The sequence below is a fragment of the Amia ocellicauda genome, chromosome 5, assembly GCF_036373705.1.
Source record: "Amia ocellicauda isolate fAmiCal2 chromosome 5, fAmiCal2.hap1, whole genome shotgun sequence".
Classification (NCBI taxonomy): domain Eukaryota; kingdom Metazoa; phylum Chordata; class Actinopteri; order Amiiformes; family Amiidae; genus Amia; species Amia ocellicauda.
The window spans coordinates 25,666,855-25,689,581 of NC_089854.1; the positions used below are offsets into that span (position 1 = coordinate 25,666,855).

The 22,727-nt window shown below is 39.3% G+C and overlaps 1 long non-coding RNA gene across 1 annotated transcript in view; it reads right to left on the reverse strand.

Annotated features, from left to right (window-relative positions):
• The window catches only part of LOC136749930 (uncharacterized), a 39,542-nt gene that overhangs the window by 10,272 nt on the left and 6,543 nt on the right, over positions 1–22,727 (reverse strand). The gene's annotated exons all lie outside the window — the stretch shown is intronic.

Below are 22,727 nucleotides of genomic sequence, written 5' to 3' on the forward strand. Positions count from 1 at the left end.
TGTATTTTTCATTGTTGTGACTGAGGTAAGTAGATTAAGGGATATAATACTAAGCAATGTTTAGAGATGGGGGTGGGGATGGGAGGTGGGGTGGGCTAGAATGCACAGAGGGCAGGAGATCTCTGTGGTTTTAATTGTTTATATATCACTCAACAGCAGTAAGGAGTGATGTAAAACCACTTAATGCCACTAGAGGGCAACATAAATCTATAAATGGCATGAGTTGCAAATCTGTATTTTGAATTTGGGCAGTATTGTGTACATGTCATCAAATCAATTGGATCATGTGAACAATAATTTTAAATAAATTATTTAGAACTCAGACATTTTGTATGACTACACAGATAATATTTAGGCACCCAAAAATATATATAAAATCTGATCATATAATTGTATAATTTCCTTAATTTGGAGATGGATAATGTATATACTTCCAATAAAAACACAACTTACACATTACGCCTATGCATACAACATGAATTAAATAAAATGTGAGTATAGTTTATTTAGTGTGATTCATTTCTATATGCACTATGCTTTCTAAATCAAGATACATAATTCATTTAAATATATAAATACTTTTAAACCATATACATACCATAATTGATTTCCAAGATGTGAATTATTAATCTATAAATGGTTAGGAGTGTGGTTAATATATATTAAATACAGTTCATTTTTCTACACTATGGTTAAAACATTTTGAGGGGGTTAATATACTTTTTGGGTGCTTAATTGATACATTATTTAATACATTAAAAGCTTTTAAATGAATTACTGTGATTGATGTGAGCTGAGTATTATGACACACAGGTTTAGGCATTATTTATAAAATAGTATTTCAGCATTTTAAAATTACCAGGATTAAAAGTAATATCTTCAATACGTTTTTGTTTAGTCAACATTCTCTGTTTTGGCTACAATGTCCTAAAATTAATTATTCTCCTTCAGACATTGGGATGGAGACCTAAAAGTTGCTGCACACCTACCTGGGTCATAGCCTTTAAATACTTTCTGCTTGATAATAAATGGGAAAAAATTCAGAAATATATTGAAAATAAATCTCAATCGAATACATTTTGTGACAATAGTGCATTTTTTCTGTATTGTGTTTTTGTAATTGATGGTGTAACAACATATTATGGAATGACTTCTCCACCAGGCTTTGTTCTACAAACAAATTTTATATTTCTGCCATTCCCTCATAAAAGTATGTGTGTTTCTGTGTGTGTGTGTGTGTGTGTGTGTGTGTGTGTGTGAGGGGGCTGCAAACAGGAAACCACTTGTAACCTGTAACCTGTGACTGCTTGATGTATCCCCTTAAAGCTGGAAGTCAGGTGACCCCTCTGAGTGACCTCTGACTGGCCTGTCGACTTTTGCCTGACATCACTTGTTGACACAGTGGGAAACAGAGAAGCCAAAGGAAGAGCAGTAGTTGGGGAAGGGCAGTGTGGAGGAATGTTACATTTCTGGAACAACTTCACATATACACAGCTGTCTGCTTGGGCAGATACGGCTGCAAAACGCTTTACTTTTTATTTTCAAGAGATGTACCCAAAGGCTTTGTAATGCAACATGTAGTCAGCCTCCCCTTCACTTGGACAATTCCGGATCACTGACCGGAGATGAGGGGAATAGCTTACTCACCTCCAGTGTTTCTCCTGCTAAGCCCATTGCTAAGGAAACCGGAGTATAGAGGGATTTTCAACCCCTTGCTTAGGCTGTTTTCACACCGGTCTGTGACTGGGCTTCAAAACCATCATTGTACCCAGCAGCGTGTGGGTTGCTTTTATCGCCGCCACACATTACAAATGCATCGAAAAATGTCAACAGAGGTTAGAATCTGGGTCTTTAAATAGCTGCTGAAAGAAAGTTTAAGTTCAGCAGGCACAGTTTATTATTTATCTTGTGATGTCAGGCCCCCCCACCTCACGCACACACACAGAGCAGGGTCATTGCCAGTCCATGCATTGTGTGCACCTGCCTCCACAGGAAGTAAGCCACAACTCCCCATTCTCTCCAGGACCAGGACACGGCCCGCTCTCTCACCCCTTTCCATCGCTACTGCCATTTTGACCCCCAGAATGATTCCGATCGTCTGAGATTTACCACTCAAGTCAATGCAGAAGCATGGGAAGAGAGGGAGATTATTTTTCTCAAATGAATTCATGGGGTTCAGTGACACTTTCTTTCCAAATACAGCAGAAATAAATAAGTAAATCATAAGTACTAAAAACTAAAAATGCATTATAAGAAAGTAGACAATACTTCAGTCATTTAGTAGCTGGTAGGATTAACATTATGATGAAACTATCCCACAAAACGTTTTAAATGTTTTGTTTTTCCTCCTTCAAGTTGAATGTCATTATAAGACACTTCTTTAATCGCAACATAACAAATACCTTATTGTTTCAGAATAACTTTTGTATACAGTTGAAAGTCTATAACCTTCATCATATGTTGCGGTAAACAAAAATCCTTCCTGTTTGGTTCATACTTTTCTTGGACTCTGTAGTGGTTTGTGAAGAGCATTATACCAAATCAAATTTGATTTGAATCTAGTATTTTCACTTCTTTATACTTTGTTTCTACAGTGACCACCCAACCCCAATATCGCTGCTCATGTAGTTCATACCAAATCCTGTACATTTTGGAGAGCTCTCATTGTACCAGATACATGGTTTAGCTGTTTTTGTTGCGGTTTCATTTTGTGTGTGTGTGTGTGAAAAACAAGCCCAAAATGAAGGCCCAGCTGGACTTATCCAACTGTTTTGTTGAGCAGTTTGTCAGTTGCATAGCCATGTATAATACTATAGTGTTTGGTACATAAAGAGATCGCAGAAGGGAAGACTGGTATATACAAAGGCAAGTCCCGCTGATACTTCCTGTCCCTGCATGATGCAGGTGCTTGGCTCTCAGTCCCATTGCTGTCATGTTAGAAAGAAAAAAAAGAAAAAAAAACTCCCGTTGGCCTTTTTAACCTCTCTGCATGGCAACCAGTAGCAGTACTCCCCAGCCACCCAAGTCCCCTGACTTTATTAGGCAATAAATTACCCACAACCCCCTCCTCCCAGATCCCCCAGCCAACCAGTCCTTAGACAGAATGCTTCCGGTAGTCCTGGTGCTCAGTATAATAATCGGTTTTATACTGAATCAGGGTTAAAAACTTTGACCTCTCAATTGGGGGTGAGGCTGAGAAAATTCATCACTATTATGAAAAGATTCTTTTTTTTTTTTTTGGTGAGACCAAACACCGTTTTCTCGAGAATTATCAAATATTTATTTGTTTGTTTTCTTGTTGTTTTTAGTTATTTATTTATACTCTGAAGCACACACTGCACATATGTCAGATTTTTTCTGGGGTTTCTGCCAATTTATCTGCAGTGTACCTTGTCATCTAAAATATATTTGTTATATAAACATGCAAAATAATAATCAGAGAACAAAAAAATGAAATGTTGAAAAAGTAAAGAATAAAACTATGAAAAGTATTATTTCGTAAGTTTTATTTTTCAAAGAAATACAGGGTCAGATTAGTGCTTCATTTGCATCTTTGTTTACCGAGTGGATGTGATGGGAGAGTTATTCCTGCCATATTCTTTCTGTACAGGTTGGCCACAAGATTCAGATGAACTGATCTGGGTGAACAAGTGGTTAAGACTTTATGGATCCGGATGCACACTGGCAAAATCAGAATGAGACGGCAGAGCCAGCTAAACAATATCTACCTCAATAAAGGAGAGATGAAAGCTTGAGTCAGTGAGGATGGGACCAGTGCCATGGGAGTTTGACTAATAAGAGTTGGAGGAATGGTTCGTTTTTTCCACGGCTGTGATGGCGGGTAGAGAGGATAGGGGGTGCCGTGTCAGGGGTGGTTGGTGGGGGGGGGTTGGCTGTGATAGATGGTGTTTTAATTGAATAGCTGGATGAGTCTAAGACCGAGAAGAAGAACCCTGCAGGAAATCATTTGAATAACAAGGGGACACATCTGCACCAGAAGGGGGGGTGGGGGTGTGTGTGTGTGCTAGTCTGAGTGTCCAGTCAGACTGAAGCTGTGAGGGGGTGCCCTGCCGTGTGACATCCTCCTCCTGTTTGGTGCAACTCAAAATCAAACCAAGCCCCACATTCGCAATGGGTGTCACCGCTCAGGACTTTACAATGTGTCAGCAGCTCTGGCCTCCATAGAGTACACTGTAGCTCCTGTTCTGTTTCATTAAACACTGGGGGTGTAATAAAGTCTAGGGCTAGATTAAGCAGAGCAGAGGAAAAAAGGAAAGAAAAAAAGAGGAAGATGATCTCATGCACTTAAACAGCGTATTGAAATAAATTACGCTTGAGGTGCAAAATGCTCCTGTCCTCCATCTTGTAACTGCAAATAAAGCAGCAATGAAGATCAGTTGAAATGCATTCGAGTCGCTAATGATGAACATCGCTGTTCACTCGTTCTGATTGTTTGTTTCCCCTGTTTTGCTTGTCAGGCCTCAATCTGTTTTAGAGCTCAGATGATGGAAATTACAAGGAATGGCCTCAAAGACATAGTTTGGAGGTTTTATAATTGAATTTCCCTGACTGAAGCTTTGTTTAGCATAACAATGTCAAACGGGTCAATGTACTTTCGAAATATAAACCATTTTGGCTCCTGGCCGCTTCATTTAACCACCCGCGGTAAATGATACCCCATACCCAAGTTTCGGAGAGGAATGTTCTGAAATTCCTGGAGGATGTCTGTGGATTCAAATGTGCTTCCAAGGCCTCCAGAATAATACTTTGAAAAATGGAATTTCGATTCTGTTTAAACTTAAGATCTGATCACTTCTGTGACCTTGCATGTATCAGCCAACCCACTTTATGCAGGCTGTAAAACCTCGAGAGTTGTGTTTCTTGTGGACGGATGCAATTAAAAATATGACGCATTCATATGACTTATGCTATTACCTTTTCAAAGACTATAACTGAAATGTAATTTTCACAAGGGTAAAACAGCTTAAATTAACACCACAGAGAGAGCAAGGTACTTGGGTTTTATTGCTCATGGCTCTCATATTTTCATCAAAACATGTTAACCCCCCATGCCTCTACCACAGCCAGACTTTTTCCATGTTCACAGCTGACAAACATCCTGTCAGTATGAGTATAATGCTCTGATGTTTCCTTTTATACTATTTATTTTAATCTTGAAAACATTAGAGTCCTTCCCTACTTAAACTGTTTCCTAAAAGGTTTCAGGTGATATATTCCAGAGGCAACCATGGACGAAGATGAGTAGAATGACCAGTTATCAGTCAGTTATCTCTATGCCACACCATGATGTGTGATCATGCGACAAATCAGGGGTAAGAAGGAAATCAGTATTTGATCATCAGAGAGCAATAATTGAAGGCCAGAGTCCTGCATGGTGAACCCCAACCATAATAACTTCCCACATATGCTAATGTAAAAAACATACTGCATGTGTTCTTTGAAGACACTGCCAACATCACCATTATATTCTCACCACACAAAAAAGTGCAAACCCCTAAGGTTGGCCTTTTGCTGTTGAGTGACCCATACGTCTTGCGCTGAGCCAGAGAAGGATGAGAGTGTTGCTGTGCTCTGTTCTCAACGCTACAGTCGAGGCTGCCCCTGCGGTACGAACTGGCACTTGCCTGGCACATTCTGTCCTCGTCTGTGAGCGGCCAACACCTATTCTCTGGCGCGCCCCCAGTGCCTCCGTATTCATTAGCACGCCCGGCAGAAAAGCACATGGGATAAAACCATCGACAATGGGGTGTCAGGCGTGATTTAGGATGCTCGGACCCTGAAAGCAAGCTTCAGTGAGCAAGCTCAATCACTCATTTCTACTTTGTTGGGCTTCCAAGCAACCACACAAAGAAGAGTGGAGGGGAGGAGGGGGGGTAAAAAAAGTGCACAAAGGGAAAAATTAATGCCCTGCCTCCCATTGTCTCTATGCCTTTGAGAGAAATAAATTAGGTGCAAAATGCAACATGAAATTGATTTCTAATAACGGTTTTCTTAGAGGGCCCAAGAGACATATTGACCCTGGAGAAAAATGTGCATGTGTAGCCACTGGTCACCAGCGCTGGATCTTCTGCCTGAGGATCTGCCATGCTGAGGATTCAGATATCCCAGCCCAGGAAGATGCATTTGAAAGGATATTAAAGTTTGTTTCAATTCCTGAAGTTTACATGCAGCAAGGAGAGAACTAAGAAACGAATAGGCCAGAACATATGGAATAATATTATGTAATTATATTATTCAATACATAATTAATATTATGTAATATTATGTATAATAATTTGTAAGAAACTGGGTCAGGCTAACAGAATGAATACGTAACAAACATTAAAATGCAAGTATTATATTTCAAATTTCTACAATTAATTTCACTTCAGAAAGGTCAGTGTTTTGTGTTGATTTTATGTAATCTTAAAAACTTGTAGAAGGTGAATATAGTTTTGCAGACACTTCGAGCCAAAACAGTAAAAGCCAACAGTTTATCTCAGAAACTAAGAAAAATTTACATTGTGAGCCAAAAGAGACAATCAATTTTCTACTAGTAGAAAAAGAAAGTTATTAAATTAATGTGTGGGCTGTTATAGCTAAGAGAAACGGCATCCAAATGTATTCTTTGGCGTTTACTTGTTGCAGGAAAAATGAAAAGTTAATTCCTAATTAAACACTGTAAAGGCAATATGGGAATATAGCTCTGGCCATGTCTGACTAAGTCCCCTGTTGGAAAAAGAAATACCGGACTTCCAATTAGATACGAAAAAAATCACTCACAAAATTGATATCTTTACTGTCAACAAGGTTCAAAACCTTTTCCATTAGTCCTGCTTTTTGAAACAAATTCTCCCTGTAGATTGACTGAGGCAGCCTGTCTCAGTTTCACAGAGGGATTTGCCCTTTAGCACGGCTGTTGCCAATGTCTCCACCAATTGGGCTTTGAAAAGCGAGGGTTAATAATGTTTTGATGCTTTAAAGGAAAGTGTTTGGATTTCTTTTCGTTAGGATTGCTGCGTTATTTGCAGTTACAAAGTTTTATAGAATAGTTTTCTTTACAATGATAATGGTGGCCAGGTGACATATTATGGGAGATATATTAACACATTTGTCTAATCAAGTTAACCTGTTGTAAGCTCATGTTAAACAAAAAAACCTGCTGAGGTACTTCCCAGTACTGGGGAGTTTCCAATAGATGGAGCCATTCACTAGCACTAAGGGCCTAGAAGAAAAAGCAGACGGGGGTATGCAACATTTTTCAGATTTCTTCTGGAATTTGCTAAATTACTCTACACTGGAGAATTACACCATAACACTGCTGTAGTCTTTTGAGAACAATTACACCACTCCAGTTGATACTATATAGTTAATGCATTGACCAACAATGTGCTGTCTGTATGGCTTGTGATAAGAAATACAACTAACATCTAACAACATCAATTACAATTTGCCTTAAAGCACTCATTGACTTATGACTGTGAATCTATATACAATTTGTGTCTCACTAGTGTGACAGCACATCTTTTCCAAAATGAACATAATGTATGTAGACAGTTCCTGCACATTGGAACACTTACTGTTGTTCTTTTCAGGTTAGGAAAACTGGTTGTATTTCCGGGAAAGGCAAAGATACAAGAAGGATTGTTTTTTAAATTGAACATCTGTTTTATTTTTTTAATGTTAGGTGTCATGACAAATCCCCAAGTCATTATTTTAGCAGAAAACAAGAACACATTCATTACTTATCTACAATTTGTTCAGGCCTCCCCATTTTCTCATCTGTACCACCTTTTGCTTTCCTCAGATATTCCGCAGATATTAAGGAAATGCAAAGATAAAATCTATATCCTTGAAGGAACGCTTGATTTGCTGTAATTCCACTTCTATTTACAGTAAACAAATTTTTTTTTACTCAAATTGGAGTTAATTAAACCAATGTGAACGTTATCCATTACAGATGTTTTACAATAACCTGCTTCCTCTCCTCTAGTAGACTCACACAATATTGTCAATGAGATGTACCGTTGTCACTTGTCCACCCTTAAATGAAGAGAAAGCCTACCCTGACCTCACCCCTTTATAATTAAATCTCATGAAACAAAAGACTACTTCACTCAAAAAAGCATCATCAACCATTAATCCCCGAAATCCCTTCTCTTTTAACCTCTGGCAAACAAAGGCAGATTTCCCTGTTTTGGCACCTCAGGATCCAGTATCGTCAGCCATTGGGGGTGACGCCACACGGGCTCTCTGAGAAGCAAGCTAAGATGTTAATAATTACAGTGTGAAATTATTAAATTGAAACCGATTACCCTGCTTATGGCAAGATATACAAGAAACAGGCTACTGTATCGCCCCAGGGAAATAGGCCCACTTTAGAGAAGGCTGGGTAAACGTTTTTTATAATTAGCCCGCCAAGGTGCTGGTGTTATTCCTTTATTATCAAATTAGTGTATTTTAATTAGAACGTCATAGGAAATCTATATGTAATCGGGTCAGGGCGGGGTGACCACAGCCCTACAGCTAGGCCCAGAAGCCTGGGTTGCCTGTTCTTATTCTTCTATGAAAGAAAAAAAAACACTGGCCAACTTGCTACATCTGTGAACTATATACAGCCAACATTGGTGTTTTTCTCTGCCTTCAACACTTCTCCTGCCCTCCAAACACATGGAAGAAATTAAAAGAGAGTGCAGCAGTGTTGTTCTATTAGATATGTGAAGAGAAAATACAATTATTGCTAAAGTGGAAACATACCACAAGGGATTATTCGAAGCATGATGTTTCATGTTTTTAAAGTGATTTAATTTTCTTCAGCAGAGAGAGAAAGAAAAAGAAAGAAAGAAAGAAAAAGAAAGAAAACAGTTTGGCACAGGAAGCTAAATGTTGTCAGAATATTCTTTTCAAAGATTTCAGTCTTATTCTTTTAGACTCTTGCACTACTGCTGCATCTCAAGCTCAGTATCAAAAGTTGATACAAAATGAAAAAAAAAATTAAATCTAAGAATAACTGCATGCTAGAATGTACTGTTGTGGTAAGAGTTTATAGTCAATCTTCTGAGGGGCAGAATTGCTACAGCAGAACTAAGGAAACGAATAACAATAATAATTAATACTAACCTGTAAGATTTCATAAGTTATATACTCGGCACCTTTGGATACTATCAGTATCTACAATTAGGTGTAATCAGGGATTTAAAAGATACATCTTCAGACACCAAGAGAGGATGTATGTGAGAGACTGCTGGGATTGTTCTTTTTGAGGTGACATTTTTTTGCCAGCTCCCTTATAATAAGTTCACCATCCCTCTTTGCAGTTCTATATGTTGTTCTTTGTGAATTGTGAATGGAGTAAAAACACACCTTAATTACCTCACAAAAGTCAGTTCTTGCATTTTAATGGTTAAAGTGAGATGGCAGAAACTGAAAATGACCTTTAATTTTGCTTAAAGTACGCTACCTTGCTACCGGAATATGTTTTGCTGAGATTTTCCCCACTGAGATAGAAGTAGTAAATGTGTAAATGTATAGTTCATTGGCACTTTCGCTAATCACAAATAATAAACATCTAAAAACTAGATCTAATTCCTAGATAGCCTCTTGCTATATTTTTAAATATGGCCTTACAAAAGGTGAAAGTGTTTGCATATTCTCAAGACAAGCTAAATTCTGCCTAGACTTAAAGAGCAATATGACTGATTTATTATGAATTATTACATTACAATACCAAACTGTGTTGTAACCGACAGCTTCTCTCCCTCTCTCGGAGTTGATTAAAATAGAACATATTAAAGCGGCTTGTTATGGTAAGATGATAGGCTGTTTAAAAAGCACAGAAATATGTCTTCTATTTCCCAACTAATAGTGTGAGCAGGGCACACCAGGACTCTGGTATCAGGTAATGTATTGCATTAACAGAGTGAGAAAATGATATTTCATCTATTCAGCAGGGCTTCATGCAAGGATGATACATCAGATCCAGTTTTGGGCTCCAGACTTCTTCCTCTGCTTTTTTCCTTTGCACATTAATCTCGATTATGTCCTGTTTGGGGAAAAGGCTGGACCATAATGTTGCATGGTGCAAAAAGAAAAGAAAATGAAAAAACAAGCACATTTTTGTGGGGAGCCAAACCAGTAATGTCTTCTATTCCCCAAACAGCTGATGTTGGGATGTGAAGAATCTGTGATGCAACTTAATATGGCTCTATTTAATGCAAAGACTAAAGCTGAAATTTGTCTTTACCACAGATTCTATATACCCATATTTATGAAAATTCTGAAAGGAAATGAAAGAGGAGAAATGTCCTGTGTTTTCTTATCAGCTCTGAGCAGGAGTCTTAGCTTTTTCTGATCCCAGCAAGTTTGCATGAAAATCTGCTGAGTTTCACACTTTCCTAGCCCAAACTAACATTCCTAGTTTGGGGACATTGAGTTCGAAGGTTAGGTGGTGCAGAAGGGGAAGTCAAAGGTCTTTTAATTCTTTTGACTCAGGTGCTCAGAGTTCAAATCCAAGGTGCGCGCCAAATGAATCTGTTAATCTCCCCCCTCCCCCCCATCCTATAACACAAACCTCCAAAATACAGCGCAAGTGAGCAGTTTTCCTTGGCAGGGGTGAATACTGGGCTGCTCTTAAAGGCCATGACAAGAGGATATCTCCAAAACTGCGAGAGGAAGCTCTCAGGGTCTACTGGACCTTTGCCAGATTTCAGCAGTTGTCATTGTCCTTCATGTTTTGGGACCACATTACCAAAAATATAGCATGAAGGAAGTCTAGGCTATACCTGTATTTAAGGCAGGTGATTACACGATAGGCACCCTGAGTATGGGGCTCGGCTAATAAATAAATCATAATAAATTGTTCTGCTGAGTGCCAGCACCAAAGATACCACATCAAGAATCCAGATTGGTTCATAAGATCAGATTTCACTTCACTTAGTCAAAAGAGTAAAAGGAGATAATGAAACTACAGTAGCAATCATATTCAACACATTCACATTTACTATTTCATATTATTATCCCATACCATAGTCAATAAGCCTTGTTCTTTTAAAGTTTCTCCCTCTCTCGGTTTCCCCTTTATCTAATTTTACCCCTTTCCTACCTCACCACTCATCCTTGTTTTCTCATGTGTGTTTCCTTACTCCAGCCTGCAAGTCCTGCCCTTCTCTTTATCTCCCGCTCCCCCACCTCCTCTCTCTCTCTGGTTAAGGCGCAGCTGCTGCTAATTCTCGAGGCCCTGATAAAATTTCAGCTGTTCCCACTTTCTCAGGAGTTCCTGTGTGAGGGATTAACACGTTGGTTCTGGTGGATTTTGGGTCTTAATGGATGCCAGAACTGAAGGCCACACATAAAACACAAGGGGAAACAGACTTTGGCACCAGACTGCTTTTTTATTTAAATTTTTAAGGAGAAAAATCTCCCAATACAAACATATTCGCCTAAAACTAAATGTCAGTTCTAACCTGGTCTGGTTCTAACTTTTGATTGGTTAATTACCTTAATTTCAGATTTTCATTCTCTGGGGACCATTTAATGAAGCCGCACTAACAACCGAGAGAACATTTTCCCCAGTTCTCACCCAGAAGGAGGGCTGCTTATGGACCAGAGTCTGAAAGCAGCCAACCATGACTTCAAGGTTGGACAAGGAGGAAGGTTAATACAAGTTTAAGATCCTTATACTCATATCATAATTTGATTTTATCATCCATTAACACATTAAATCACTGTTTAAATAATGTCACCTTAAATATAAGCTTCTTGGCTGAGTGAGACTACTCACTGATTGCATTTTGAAAGAGAAGTGGGAACTATCCTCAGTATTGTTATCATTGTAGCATTGCAATCCATTAACCCATCGCAACATCTGCTGCTATGATATAAGACTGTGGATGAACGTGCTCCCTGCTGTACTGCTTGGCAATTAAACTTTTCAGCACCTTGTCTTCTGGCATTAACACAGGCTGCACGGGGGCCTCGAACTCTCAGCTGTAGAAAACCCTCCGAAAACCAATCTGTCTTGCACCTGCCCCCTATTTTCCACCAGGGACAGATGAAAACACACAAACAGACAGCGTTCCCTCTGCGCACCCCTTCCTGCTCACGGGCTGGCCACTGATAGACGCATGGCCACATGGTAAACAAACATTCCTGAACACCGCTGACAGATTGGTGCGAACTCTCGGCTCGGCGAATATGCTGTCAAGTTTTCACTTTCACTCTCTTTTAAACTAGAGCATAAAGCTGTAGACAGGACTTTAACACACGGCTCTAAAATGTGATACAGTGTGACCTGCAAATGTGAATATGGTGAATGCACTTACTATTATAACCAGATTTGTCTTTCTTTGGTGCCTACCATGAGCTTTCTAATGACAAATAAGGTAACCTGAGGCAGATCTTAGGCAGCTCAAGTATTATACTTGAAGATCTTGCCCTAGGGGAAACTATATTTCTGAATTCATGTCACTCTATGTACTTACCTTTGCAGTAGTGTTATAAAAGAGATAACAGAATCAACAGCACTGCACTCCATGTTCCATGGCTGCCGTTCTGCGTCACATGCTATAAACACAGCAGGCCAATTCAACACACATTGAAAGAGGCAGAAAAACAACTTGACCTTCTAACCTGTCCCTTTGTGCTAGAGGTTACGCTACTTCTGGAAAAAAGAAAGAAAGAAAGGAAAAAAAAACATAGAAAAGGACTTTATAAAGGGAGAGATGTTACATAATCCCTGGCCTAGTGTACTAATTCAGAACTTGCTCCTCACTCTCTCACCCCCCCGTGGATCCTCCTGCATGATCAGCATCTCTCCAGTGCAGACGGGATGGGATTTTGAGGAAGATTACAAAAACATCTCTCTGGCGATTGCTTGAGAGTGCAAGTCACATCTCCTTTCATTGGGGGGAATGAGAGATGACAGCGTCGGCATGCCAGAGGAGGTCATTACCACACTTCACTTCGTTGTCATTATCAGGTTTCATCACGGCACCGCCAGGGCGGGAGGCCTCCGGCGTGCACCCATGAGCATCCCTGCCAACTTCTGAAGACCTGGCTTCCTGTGAGACTGGATTCCTCGCATTGCTTCCTCCCGCACGTACCTAAAACAGCAGCTAGGAGATCTGAGAATTACCTGTATCTTTCACATGTGGAAACCCATAATGCAACAGGCCCCTTTTCAGCCATGATTCTCCAGAAATTAATGTTTCTATTTCCTCGTTTAGAGAACATGGATTGGTATAGCGGGAGTGTGAGAATTTGAGAAAGAACCTGGTCTTGATTTTTGAAAAATAATAAAATCTTAATATGGGAGGTGTATTTTGGTATGCAGTTTGTTTTCAAGTATTGTATTTATTAATTTCTGGTGACAGAGCTGTTTTTATACTTAATAATAATAATAATAATAATAATAATAATAATAATAATAATAATAATAATTGTATATGTATATAGTGGAATTTGTTACCCCCAACCACTAAGGATAAAGACATAACCTTTAGCCTAATTGGGACAGGTGTTTAAAGGTCTGGGATAATCTTTCCATTCTTATTGGCTTCAAAACAAATATAAATTCAAAAAGAGGGACGGCATCAACCTTCTCTCTCAGTACCTGCCACCCCCTGTAAGACAAAAAAGGCAATGGAAAAAATGATTCACAAACATTTGTTGTCACACAAACTGAGCCATTGTGTCCGCAAGAACAATGCAGTAATTGAGAGAGGGCAGCCTGCGTAGAGGAACAAAAGTTTCACTTCTGCTGAACTCTTTGAGACAGGAAAAGCTGGCCAACAATGACAGACAGTGGATCTGCTACAGCACTTTCAAAGCCTCATTTACATACGTGTCTGTGCAGAAATTGTGCTGGGAATCAAATGTGAGTCGTCAACGTGTTTTGTACAACAGGTCCAGTTGAGAAATTGAGCGCAGAGAAAATACTCTACAATCCTTTATTTGGCACGATCCAGTGCATGTCAGTGTGTGGCAATAACTCTAAAGAGATGATTCCCCAAACATGGCCATCTTTCTCACCCTCCCTGAGACCCCATGGGAAGCAATTTCTGTCCTCGCATGAAGAACAAAGCAAAAACGCGGCCCCTGTTTGTTACATAAATATAATACCTGCAAATTAGATCAAATTTTAACACTTTAAACCACATTCCAGTGAGAGTCTGACTACTCCCTGTGTTTAAAGTAGATTATCTGAGCTTGTGGAAGCTCAGTGACATCTGCAACCACTCCGCAGCCCCCCCCGGATACCCACTGTGCCACGGGCCCAGCTCTCCTACTGAGGTCGGGTAGCGGGAACAGGGCAGTGTCAGCCTGGAGCCAGGAGTACCAAGTGAAACGAGTAGAGGGAGAAGGCAAACAAACTCCTATGAGTCATTGGCCGTTGTCCCTCCGATGACAGTATCTGTTCTGTTATTCTGGAGTTAACTATGATGAATAGCCCTGCCCTGAGCACCCTCCCACTCTGCACCAAGACACCGGCTATAGCCATTAATCACAGCTGAACACTCTGTTTAGATTCTTCAGTGTGTGGCCCTGCGCTCCGCTTGACCTGCCACTCAGGGCATCAAACACGTACCCACTTAAATGTACTTAAAATGTCAGAGGCCATTAGTGTGTCATTGGGCAGGCTCCTCCTGTCTTTGGGTACGGTGGGGTAACAGGAAAATTCCACCCCTCAACGTGTCCCTTGATTATCTCTTGTTTTTCCTATGAGCAGGGGGTGAAAATTGGCGGACCAGTTGCCCCAGGTTACTAAAACATTGTTTGCGGGGTTTCAAAGTCTGTTTTATTATTTAGGTTTCGCTGGTTTGACGTGGAATGCTTTTACATCTTGTCAATCACAACAGCGCGAGATGAGCGATGGGGGCAGAGAGTCATTCTGCTCCTTTGGAATCCCTCCTGTATTCTCCACTTTTTCACAAAAGGCAAAGCCAGTACATTTTCAGAATACTGCATATGTCTATATTGCTTTTCTCTCTTCATTTAAACATTATTTTATTTTCTCCTCTTGAAAGACAAGAAACATGCTCAGATCTGTTTATGCTTCCTACAATTTCATAATTTCTAACATTTAGTCTTGATTGTGAACTACTGCACTTAGAGTTGTCAGTCTTGCATTCTTCTCCCCTTTCTGCTGTCCAGTTATTATCCAGTGCTTTCCCAAACGCTCCTCAAATCAGCGTGCTTGTTGAGAGGAAGCAATGGGAAACATGATCCTGGGCTATTTCATAAGATTGTTGAAAACAGCACTGAGAAAACCCAGATAAGACTCGACCCAGTTTATACTCGTATAAACAAGGGCACAACAACAGAATTAACAATAATTGTCACTGGAGCCTCTATTATAATCCTGTATGAAATCTGATCATTTTCAATAGCTATGATGAGGACTATTTCTATACAAGGTCTGAGGGAGCTCTAGCCGATTTTACAATTTTATTTTAGTTCCTTTGGTTTCCTTTGGTTAAAAATGGTGAGAGGTAATAGGCATAACAGTGAGGAAAAGATACAGCTCATGATTACTTGAGGTTTTGTAACACAAACCCTTGTGTGATTGCAGATTAATATACTCCCTAGCCATTTACAATACTGCAAAGGTAGTCACGTTCTACCTGACACAGAGACTATTGACCTGTGCAGAAATATGACTTGTTTTTGTGCTCGGGTCTGAGGAGAGAATGTATAACTTGGTTAACTTATTCGAAGACTGGAGCCTTACTCAATGGTGCCAACATCCCCTACTGAATGACTGGTCACCTGTCACTCAACCTAGGTGCCAACAGTGGACCACTGCACAGATAGTGTACTGACCATTGACCTCGGGAACTCTTGGGACACAACCGAGGCATAATTTGCTGGTCTACCCTCCTGCAAGTTTCCATATGCAAAAGCTTGGTTGGTTTTGGTTTTCAGACCTCATCCTAGAGCCCCTACAAAAATACACAGAGCCATCTTAAATTGCACTTAATATTTATGGTTAATTATAATTGCATAAATATGGATTCCAGGTTAAAGTACAGTGGCAAAGAAAAGTGGGTTGGGGGCCTTCACTTCTGGTATACCTAGCCACTGCAGGGCTTTCATTCCCAGCAGAATTCATGGACTGCACTGAGGAAGTGTAGAAAAATAAGCAAACTGGTCATGAACATTTTTTTTTAAATAGAATTACAAAAATATGTAAAACAATGGGAAACCACTAAAATTTTTGTTTATTTAGCTTTGAGTTGTTTTAAGTGCCTTTAGAAGGAAATATTTAAGTGAATATGTACAATACAAAGCAATTGTTTTGTACTACCTGATGTTTTTCAATTGTTTTCGGTCTAGATGAACACTTAATACAAGTGTAAAATGAATCATCTTTATTTGGCACACAGCCAATTATACCCATGGCAAGGCGAAGAAAAAAAAGTGTGTTTTACAGCTTAGTAAAAAGAAAACTGAAACAAAAGGTGAAAAAACTAAAGTCTATAAAGTCATGGATAAAAAACAAGATTTATTTTTAGACACTTAGGCGCTTGAATGGTGATATAACATCCATAAAATGTTACTGCTGAAACATCTCTCTAAATATGGATGATCAGTCGCTCTTCAGTTTTTTGTTATATGAGCCTGAGTAAAAACATGACAGGATTCCAAAACTCAGCTGTTAAAAAAATACGATTTCCAGAAATAATCCTAGTGAACCACTTCTGATATGTATATGTATATGTCTTGTGTGAGAGCATGTATATACGTACTTGTGTGTGTGTGTGTGCGTGTGTGTGTAAAAGAATGTCAGTGCTTAAAAAAAGAAAAGTAAAAGTAATTGCCAGTTTTTCAACACTGCCATTGGCTTTAGTCAAAACAGTCCTGTTGTCTCAGATGAGAAAAAGGACAAATGGGCTGAGACCAGTGAATCGTTTTAACAGGAGCTGGCCAACGAATTGTTTTTTTCAAGTAGCCATTTCACCTTTTTACCATTTAAGAGGCTAGACGCTACTTCATATGGGAAATTGTTGTGGTTAGATGATATTTAAGATCACCGAAACGTGGACTTTTTAATATCTGCCGAGTTATTACATTTTCCTGTTTCTAATTATGCTAGTAATTATTCTGCAGAACTAACACTGGACTTGCCAGATGGAACAATGCAAGCTGAGTGGTTTTCAAACTCATGTAAATACCTTTAAAATGGTCTCTGACTTTTGCCAATGGCTCTGAAACAGCCCTCAAACCCAGTTTGGGTAGGCAGGGTCATGTAGATCATGCCAATACCCACTATGCCAACATCCACACAAGGAATATTGCTTTTACAATTGCAGTGACGAGGATTAAAGTGGACTGCATCAATAAACTAAAACTGCTTAGTTATTCATTACCGCCATGCTTTGGCTTTTATTCCAGTGTTCAATGTGCTGTCAACGCAATTACAATTTTTTAAAATCTGTTTTGCTTTCTCTGTCTCTGGTACCTTTTAAAACCACCTAGCCAGGTTCAGGTTTTCATGGCCATTCTGGAATGTGTTAAAGATCACATAACTATTAACGGATTTAAGAGAGAGAGAAAAAAATCTTTTAACACTGAACATATACATTTTATTACATTTGTAAGTAACAATATACACACCGACACCAAGCACTATTAGAAATGCCAGTCTTGAGCTGCCAGTGATGTTCTATCTATAGTGCTTGGCATCTGTGTAGGCCTGCTTTAAAATAATATTCTGAAGAAATGTGTCCTCCTCATATATAAATAAAAACACCAAACCAATGAATTATAATAACGTACGACCCTCACGACAGATATCTGTAGGATTTTACACTTCTACCTCTCTTCTGCCTGTCAATCTATCTATGATCACAAAATGAAAGGTGGTATATTCGCTTTCTGACCCAACCTGACAGATGCTTCTCTTGTCCAAGTGTCGCTGGCTGAGAGCGGTCTAATTAAAAGGCCATCGCAGCCCTCCGCGGTGGGAGAAGAGACAAACAGTGGGCTGCTTCCTTCCTCTCAGCCTTCCCCGGGTGCTCCCCATCCCACTTTGCACCTAATGACATCAGCAGCTGTTCGCCAGTGACTGTGCCCTCCCATGATCCTCCAGGAGCACAGCTGTAGACATCTATCACACCCCAGGCCAGTGTGCGAGGGATCTCCATATGGAAGACATATTCTGCAAAGCTTAATATTTCATTTCTTTTCGTTTTTTTGAACACAGTGCTGATATCCTAATAGGCCCCTTGCCGTTTAAACAGTGTTTTATACACCATGTGTTCTTTTCTGGGGACTCTCATCAAACTCCTACTTTGAAATTAAAGGATTAGAGGAAGGGGCTGACATCAAATCAAGGCAGTATTAGCTTGTCGCTACACGGCACTCAAGTAATTCAATGTCTTTTCTCTGAAAAGACCCCACTGTGTGTGGACTTGCAGTGGAGCATTGTTATACAAAGTGATGTTCAACATGTATGTACCGACTTATGAAGGAGTCAGATTCCATAGAGAAGAATCCTTTTTTACACGGGTAAATCAACTCTGCCACCTTATCTCTTAGCACCTTGAATTCTAACCCTTTAAAATGTAATAACTTTCAAATGTAATGTGCGACTTCTATTTATGCATATTATGTAAATAAGTCACCACTACACACTCTAGCTTCTTAAAATGATCCTTAATTATAAATCCTTTTAATTTGTCTTTCTCTCACCAAAAATATCCAAGGCATGTTGTGGTATAAAAGTGAAAACAGAAGGAAAGAAAAGCACAAGAGCAACAGAAACGAGTTTCTGGCCCTTTAACTTGTAACACATATTGAGAGATTTGTACAAGATTATTGTTACTGGCAGAGGCGTTTTAGGGCAGTCAGCAGAACTGCATGATGTACAGGTACGACACGCATGTCTGAAGGTTGGATTTGTAATTTCCTGCCAGGGGCAATAATTTCTTTATTACTGCCTTTCACTGGCAGGTTAGGGATGTTCTGTCTCTGATTTCCAAAATGAAACATGTATATTTTTCTTTTTCAGACAAAAGCAATAATTCTAGGCAAATCAAAAATCAATCCAAAAGTTCTGTGGATTTTGGTTTATAATAAAGCATATAAAACACGTGAAGGGGCCCGTTTATAAATAAGCTCAGTGAACATGTTCAGCTCAGAAAACAGCCCATGTATATATCACAGTCAGTAATGCGCACTATGAAGGATTTATAAACTGTATATATAAACTGTACCCTAACAATACTTGCTTAATTGACTAGAGCATCTTAAATTTCATACCGAGTAGCTTGTTAAAGGAAAGCTGATAACAGCTGGGTTCAAAATCATTCAATTTTATTAACAAGCTAGCTCTCGCTGCAGCCTTTTTTAAATGTTCTTCTCTCCAAAAATACATACGCAATTCCCAATACAGATGTTGGCTTGTTTTTGAATGTCTTCAGTCTCCGCTGAAAAAAAAAGCTGACATTTCTTCAGATAGTTGTATGTTTAACAGCTACCATAGTAACATATCAAACCCGTTTTTCTTCCCGTTATTTTAAGCCAATATTAAAATGAATTTCCATGCAGGATATTATTTCTTTTTTTACTGGTTATAAGAAAAATGTCACCAGTGATTGACTAGCTCTTTTTACAAACAGTAGCCACTTCTCTTTAACTGGGAGAGGTTAAAATGTCTTCATTTTGATGAATTATATATTTGCCATTGACCAAAGTAATACCAAACGTGAAGCACAACCTCTGACTTTTGATGTTTGTAAAGCCTTTTTTTTGTTTTTATGACCAGCTGAGTTATGAAATGGAAATTGTGAGATGGGCCATTCAAAATCATTTAAACAATTTAAAGGAAAGTGCTGTGTTCATTGCAAGTAACATCAATTTGGAACAGTCACTGATGTGGGGGAAAAAAAAGTATTGACACAAGATGGTAATGTCTTAGGTGCCACTCAAAAAAGACAGCACATTTTATTTCTTGCTCCATAAAGTCACTGACCATCCTTGAGGAGCATGCTCTAGCACAAATGTGGCGTTTTTCATACCTTGGCCATCATTGGCCTATGTTCAAAACTACTTTTCCCTGGTAGGTTATTTATCCGTATTGTGCCCTCTTGATTTCAATTAAATGTCTAGCCTAGCACACAAACCTCTAACCCTCCCTAGTCTACATACGCAAATGTGCAAATGAATAGCCTATAGTATTCATGCATCACTGAAAATTTAAAATATGAGAGCTGTGCCCGAAAGAACCTTCTCACATTCATATCTGTAGGGGGCTCCCAGTACCCAATCATTGCAATAGATATCACTGTGGTGTCATCTTTGCTAGTTTTAAGTATCAAGATAGAAAGGATTTTATATATTTTTTCTACAGTATATGATATTTGGGAGTTCCATGGACAATACCTTCAAGGCAAAAATACATCTTACAATTGTAATGACCTCTTCTAATCTTAACGTTATTTATTATAATGCAGGGATCATTGTTGATTTGATTATTATTATTATTATTGATTATTGATGTCATTAATAGTTAGTTTTATTTGCAGTGTATTTGATGAAACACTCATTCACTGATATCTGCAGGCTCTGAGATTCTTGAACTGATAAGCAGTAGGTAAGTAAACAAGTAAGCAAGTATGTCCTCTTATTTTTAATGTCAGCTTCTTATACACCATTTTTCATTGGGACAGAAAGACCCCACTGGTCTGAAGAGTGAAATATCGTCCTGAACATTTGTACAGAAGTGGTGTAGTGAGCAAACGTTTCAGCACTGGTTGTCTTCAAAATCAGAGCGTAACTCAGCATGTGTCAGGAATACGACAGAGAATACAACAGAGTTTCATTTAATTATTACAAACAGACTTCGGAAAGACTTCCTTCCAATAACTCATCTGCCGAGATCTCGTGAATAGTCTCCTCCTGCCAGCATTATTTTATTACCCCAAGCCTGTTTTCAGAAAAACAAAACAAAACAAAACACAAACCAAAAATAAAAAAACACACACAAAAAAAAACCTTTACGTTTTAGAGAAGAAGAGACAAGCACAAGGAATCACAGCTGACAATTAGTATTCTGGAGTCATCGGATTGTTGGCCCTGTAATCGGCACAGCCGGTGTTTTGGGCCCAGAGCCAAGAGGACGCTAATGGCTGAATTATGAGTTGTAGGCAGCTGGGTCAGGCAGCCAGTGGTACAGATCATTTGGGGGCATTCTTTCATTCTCTGGGCATTCAATAATAACAGGAAACACAGATTAGATGGATAAAGGGGACAAGTACAAACCTGAGCTGTCTGTGAAGGCAGGATTTTGCCAGCTAAGTGTCTTACTTCTCCGAATTAAAATGCATAGGGGAGGCATGCTCACTTATCAAGTCAGATTCACAGCAGCAGAATGAGCTTCAATAAAGCAGGACAAATTACAGACAAATATTGAACTTATTCTAGCATTTAATTTAAAAATATATACTAGATGTTTATTCATATTGATGGACGACTTTGTAATGGAGAGGAAACAATCCAGAAGGGTGATAATCTCACTGTTATTTTGCAAAAAGTTTGATTAAGTTGAAGCTAAATGCTTGCAATATCAAATGGTTCATACTAAGCTTTAACTTTGTGTTGTTTAAAGTATACATTTTGCAAAGTCTGCACTTAATAAAACAATGAGAAGTATAAGACAACCACAAAAATATTGAATAGTAGTGATAATAATTATTATAATATCTGCGTGGGTTTTCTGTGGGTGCTCCGGTTTCCTCCCACATCCCAAAGACACACTTTTGCTGATTGGCTACTCTATATTGCCCTGCAGTAGTGTGTGTGAGTGAGGTGCATGTGTGTGTGTTTGCTGCCCTGCGACTGACATCCTGTAAAGGATGTACCCTGTCTTGCACCCTGTATCTGCTGGGTTAGGCTCCGCCTCCCGTGACCCTGTACAGAATGCCACGAATATTGATAATTAATAGATGGATTGATATTCATTAACCTCCTTATCTTCATTTTCCTCAGTGAATGGCAGATTGAACTGTGCTTGTACACTTTATAAAACCTGTCAGTTGTGCCAAGCTGATGAAGACCTCGGCTTTTGCAGGTTTAGTACAGAAGCAGCCTTGTTGGGAGTAATCCACCTTGTGTTTATCTGAAAGCTGCCGGAAGAGTTGGAAAGCAGGAGTCAAGGTAATGCTGAGTTTGTTATGCCCTTGCTAATTTGTTCAGCTTATCGCTGCTATCCAGGCCCTCAGGCAGAAGCTACAGTAAAACCTTTTTGCCAGTTCTTAGTTGAAAAGGTGGGAGGTGTTCCAGAGCTTTCTGATACCACAATCACCTCTGATTCCCTCAAGGTTTTTAACACTTTCATCTACAGCCTACAGCTGAGATGCCACCGCTTTTTACAAACTGAAGGCTACAGTCAGAGCAATCTCCACTGTTTACTAATGTTAACAAGCCAGGTCCCCATTTCTCTAGGCAGGGTAACTTGACACATTGTTCAGCTGTAATGTAGGAATCGCCAACTCGGAAAGAAAAACCTACAGTAAGTGCAAATGTCTTGTCACTAAATGCTAACATCAACAAAAGGCAGTCATTGCAAGTTCTGGGAAAAACAACTGGAAAACAAACAAACAAAAATGTGACTTAAGAGTTCTCAGTCAGGAAGCTTTCTGCAGCAACTGCTGGGTTTTAGACTCATCCATTAAAAAGCACTGTAATATCAGCGAAAGTGACTCTCGGCTACCTCGGACCAACTCAGG